Raw genomic sequence first — 6,000 nt, 5'->3', positions numbered from 1 at the left:
TTTAAAGAATCCAAGGCCACAGTGCAACAGACAAGGTTTACTAAGTGTGTACAGCACTTGTTATGCAGTAGGATGGTGACCAAAATGAGCTATGCTGTCTCAATGTGCCCACTTCCACCATCCGTTCCTACAAGTCCTGAGACTTGTGAGGAGTCAGCTGAGGTGATGGAATGGGGTTTGTGAATGCACAAGTGGCAGAGAAATGGCTTTGTGAATTCCTAGTAAGGAGATATACCGACAAGAAATTTGTTTACTTTGTTTAGCACATAATCTCTGTTATTAAATCTACATTTTCTTCTTTTCAGTTCTGAGAAATGGTAGTTTGACAGTAATATACAGCCACTTTTATCCCAAAAGAATTGTGTTTTATTAATTAAAATCCATTCCTCTGTTTAAATGATTCCCCTGATGACACAAATTATACATGGCATGAATGGTAGGGTATCAGGCTGAAATGTCCTGAAGAGATACATGGAGCGAGGTCATGCAAGGTCGTTACTTCACTTATGGACAGCACACCCTACTCCCTCCTCCCTAAACAAAAGATTTCAATCTTGCTTTATGAAATCCAGACTTAAAATCCTCCCTGCCCTCAGCAGCTGGCCCCTCTTTTCCTGCTGCAGGAACTTGGCTATGACTTCTATTTACCCCTCATGCCTTCCAGCCTGAGCTACCCTGCCCAGCACTACTCCAGGTGATGTTCCAGCTTCTCACCCCATATCTGTTCAGCATCTGGCACTAAGAGGACAAATATAGCAAAACGGTACTATAGCAGCCTTCCTCACCAGTTCCCGAAGCTGAAAAACATGAGGAATGCAGACACTGAGATTGATCTGTCTCTTTAGGTAAGTTCTGAATAAATTGTAGCTGCCCGATGCTGGGTGAGAGTAGAAGAGTTTGTTACCCTACCCACCATGACAACAAAAATAAACCCAAGATCTACCAGCAGAGAGAAAGACACACGAGCACAGGCTGATGTTTACAATATCTGCAGCATCCAGCTCTCTCCAGTTAGATGACACCAGTTAAGAAAGCAAACAAGTTGCACAGATTTTTCTGTTTCTACTCCCAACAATGTTATTGCTGATGGGGGATAGGTTGAGAGCAACAGCCAACCAAAGGAAACTTTAGCAAATGTGCAATAATGTGGCTGCATCCCAAGTCACCATTCAGAGTGTAATTCCACTCCACTGAGGACTCAGCAGGATTGGTTGCAGCAGATAAACAAGTCACTCTGTTATCCTCAAGTGTGTCAAATGCCACCACAATGCTGCTTGGAGAAGAAGTGACTGAATACAAGATTCAAGACCAATTCCTACCTGAGAAAGCTGAAGAAAAAGAATCTCAGCACTCTGCCAGCTGCGCCCTTTTCACAAGCAGTACGTACATCCCACACTTGACCTAAGGCAAGGCTTGGAGCTGCGATACACTGACACAGTGATGGTTTTCTCTGTTATTTCTTATACAGAAAATGTTGAGGATGCAAGCAGGGGGATTTGGGTTCCCTCTACCACGGTCCAATGAACTTTAGACAAATCACTTTGGGTATGTCTACATTAAGAGAGTAAAGGCTCAAAACACCTCAGCAATTCCTCTGGGACCTCTCTAGGACACGAAGAAGAAGCAAGGTGATAGAGCACAAAGCAAACTTTAGCTCACTGCTGGCATTTGGAAGTGTATTTCCTCTTGATATATCAACTCAGGCACAGTTCTGCATCAGCATTTCTGTATTTTTTGGGCCCCAGACTGTTATATCCCTGCAACACCATCCAAGTTCACCTAACCGGAAGGAAAACAGAAATAAGAAACAAAACAGCATAACCCTTTGATGTTCCCAAGTGGGAAGCAATATAAAAGCCCCCAAGAAATATCTTGCATGGCATGATAGACAGTGAATGCTAACTGAGTCTGTGACATAGACCTTTCATTAGTGTTCTTGGAAAATCAATTACTCTTGGGTTCCTAAGTAAATATGTTTGTGTTTTTTTCATACTGAGTAGAATGACAGAATGACCCAAAGAGTATCAACTGCAGCCCAGCACAGCAGAAGTGTAACTTGTCATACAACAACAATGTGAAATATTTAGCAGCTGAAACTATATTAACATGACAGAATCTGAAGTCAGTTAACACTTCTCATTAGAGTTTTTCTTCAGTGTAACTCTTGAGCAAGATGTCCTTAGCCCAAACAAACCCACATTTAATGTTTCTTGAAACACTGCAGATGTTGCCATCTACCTCATTTCCCTGACACACTTCCTTCTTGAGAAAAGTTCAAAGCCACAAGGTAATATTTGAGTCTCTCTGAGTAGCAAAGGTTGAGACACCTACCAGCCATTCGTTCCTAGGCAGAACTCCTGCAGTCTACTTGCAGCCATACAATGAGTAGTCAGTTTTTCTCTTGGACTTTAATTACATCACTTAGGGAGAAAATTCAACATTAATTCGGGGTCAGGCTATGGCATGGGAACTCATAATAACATACACAATTTGCTCCTAAGTTTAGTTTCTACCTGACTCAAATAACAAATTTACATGGAAAGTGGCAAGCTCATGAGTTGAAGAAGCAGCTCAAACACTGTCAGTCATCGATTGAGCTCAGCTACTTAGTGCAACAGACATTACCAGAGTTTTACAGGCACTTAAATACTGTCCTCAAACAGTTACTTGCTGACAAATCAACAGTATATGGTCAGGTAAAGTGCCATTCATACATGCTCTGGGACTGCTGAGCAGGCATTGGCTGGCTAACCCTCCATAAGGGTTACTCAGTAGAGGCAGTAAAGCTCTAGTATTTATAACATTATTGCCCTCAGGATGAGGGCACTATACAGCATAAGCACAGCCAGTCTGCCTCATGTGGGATGGATGGGACCCACTGTCCTAGGGCTGCACAACCAGCTAGGCATGTCTGTGGTGCAAGACACATAAGGTGGGCAGTAGTGCTCAATGGCTTGTCTAGGATTCCTGATTGTAAAGCAGCCCAGGTGGAGTGACTCTTTCAGGAGGACTGGGCAGAGCAAAGAGGCTGAATTTGTTTCTCCTGAACCCTGAGAAGGTGCCACAAATATCAGCCACTCTTTCCTGCGGATAATGAATTGCACTATTATACTCACCACCCATTCACTGCAGATCATTATGTAAACTATTTGTGACATTTGAAACATGACAAAGCCACAAAGCCTAAATGCGCTGTCATTCTAAAGGTCCCAATAGAGACAAACCAAAACCATAACTCTGAATAACCTCAGATCACCCTAGTGCTGAGGGAAATGATGAGCAGAGAGGTCTGGCAGCAACACAGACCAGATGTCAGACCAGACCCTCCCCATACTGTTTTCTCACTAGGACCACAGAGTATTGCCCCTCTCCTCCCCTGAACCCCACCCTTTCCCTCCCACGGCTTTTCTTCTTCTGTTTTCTTTTTTTGCTAACAGCAGAGAATTGCTGTATCCCCACAGCAGTTTTCCTATCACAGGATGCTAAGCACTACTTAAAGTCCTTCATTAGCCACTTTCTGTAGATTCAACAAGTGGATCAATGAAATAGGAAAGCAGAAGCATCAGCAGGTGAATGCTGGCAAGCTTCCCTGAGCCACTTGAGGCTTTCTGGGCTCAGCTGCTTGCTCTGTCAGAAACAACCATCCCACAGCATCAGAAGAGGCACTCAGTCCCAGCTCCTGCAGTGCCAATCTAGCAGTGCTGGGCCGAGAGGTCCATGAGGCCATTAAAGGCAGATCCCACAGACCACCCCAGAGCTAATTCTGTTGTTTTGTCACCTCCCTGCAGAATTGTTTTCCTCACTGTTTTCTCACTGTACTGCAGATTGTTTATTCTTATGTATGTTGTTTCCTCTTGCGCAAAGAAACTGAATATAGCAATGAAACATCCAGTATACACTTACTCTTCCTGCTACCAAGTACTCTGCCACTGGAGCTCAGAAGGGACAGGTAATAAAAGATAAGAGGGAAATGCAGGTGAATTCCATATTCACTTATCCTTAGTAGTGATATTATCACTAATAGTGATAGTGAGCTACAGGTGAGCTATTATTTTGCCAGATGTAAATAAGGGTTGGGCTTGACATGCTTTTGAATAAATCCTCTAGTTTGGCAATCAAAGTGTCTTGAGTGTGTCCCCCACCCACACTTTAACCTATTGCTAGTGTACAAGCACAGTAGCTACAGCTGAAAGTGAAATGTCTGTACATCCAGAGATATCAAAGTGAACCAGCCTTGATCTCAAAGAGCAGTAATTGACCTCAGGCATAGAAGCCAGGAGGCTTAAACATGACATTTTGTTAATTGCAGCTTTTCTCAGCAGCAGCAGGAGAAGGGAAACATTTATTGCACGCTCCTAGAAATTCTTAGCAATCAAAGCCACTGGCAGACAGCATTGGTGAGGCGGCAGTGGAGTCAGTTCTAGGAAGCAACACCCACTAATGAAAAAATACTTTCTGTTAGAGAGCTGGGATGCTCTTTCAGACCGCCTCCAGCAAGCTTTCCTGCCAAACACCAAAGAGTTGTAGCACTGAGCATCTTTTAAGAAGGGAAAGGGAGTATTCCACTGAAATCTACTGTGCAGACTTGAAATGAGCTTATTTGGCTCAGTGACTCGTTAGTAGCACAGTCTTTATCTTTGAAAACCTTGCTACTTTCTTTTTCCTTCTTGTTCTTGTGAAGCAAGCTAACTCAGTTGACGCAGCCAGGAACTGTATTATGATTCATAATTGTGGGACTAAGAATCTATTTTCATTGACTGGGCAACAGACAGAAAGCGACTCTGCAGCTGACTCTTAGGACAGCATGTAAGATATGTGTGGTATGTGGTAAGCTTTGTAGTCTTCTTTGGCAGAGGAAAATTCCCTAGATAAGGACAATGGTAGGAAAGAGAAGGAGGAACCAGCAGAAAATTTTACAACTACAGAAACCTTCAAAGAAAGCTGAGGTTTGTGTGAGGATCTTATCTCTTATGGAAAGAATCATTCTCTTAAGCTAAAAAATAAGTAGATGTTTAAACATCTAAACTTGAATCATCATGCCTCGAGTAAACCCTGCAAGCACAGATGCAAATAACCCTACTTCACCTTTGGTCTTTCTGGATCAAAGTGTGTCTCAAGGCAGGTCTGATGCTTTTGCAGACTTTCCTCCTGGAAAGCCAGAGCATTGCTCTCTCCTTTTGTAAGATTAAATAGTATTGTTTCTCAATAAATGTGTAAAACCCTGGTGATTTACAGGCACTTTAAGCCATATATGGTGTATATATATGTATGTATATGTATATACGTGTGTATATATGTATATCTCATATTCACTCTGAACTGTAGACTTTTTGAAATCAGGAATTTTCATTAAATGTCACCACCTATTTGGGTTCCCCTCAGTTTATAGAACAATATGCTCATCAAATTAGACTTCATTTCAGGAGTTCAGTAGGCTAAAAGAAAATGAACTGTGGGCTCAGTCACCTTTGTACAGATGAGTCTAGCATGTGAGTTCTTTTATTCATCATTTCCCTAGCAATAGATCCATCTCAAAGGGTTTTTTGGTAAGCTGATGTGTTTATACTTCCAACTCAGCCGGATGGTCTATGTATTTCCATAGGTTAGTAGACTTTGAAGGCACTGCCAGACAGCTACTATTCAAAGCTGCAGGAGTAGAGTGCTGCAGGGGACAGCAGGCTTAGGTGACAACAGCCCTTATCTCTTCCTGCCCTCCCTGTCCTGCCCGCACATTGCTCTCACAGTGCCCTAATGGCAATGCTCCCAGCATACATCAGGTTTTGGCATGAGCAGGAGCTGGTGCAATCACAGCCCTTGCAATAGACCAAACATCCAGCAAACTTCTGCCTCAGCCAGTGGAGGTATTGGTGCTCCTCATACCCAGCTGAGAGCATGGGAAAGATCTGTGCTCTCACACAAGCCTAGCTTGGCAGTCCACTATAAGGTAACAGTTGGTGATATATGCTTTCAGCACAGTGAGACAAGTGATAAATGTGGATA

Source organism: Coturnix japonica, chromosome 2 (assembly GCF_001577835.2).
Source record: "Coturnix japonica isolate 7356 chromosome 2, Coturnix japonica 2.1, whole genome shotgun sequence".
NCBI lineage: Eukaryota > Metazoa > Chordata > Aves > Galliformes > Phasianidae > Coturnix > Coturnix japonica.
Note: the sequence above shows the minus strand (reverse complement) of the source record.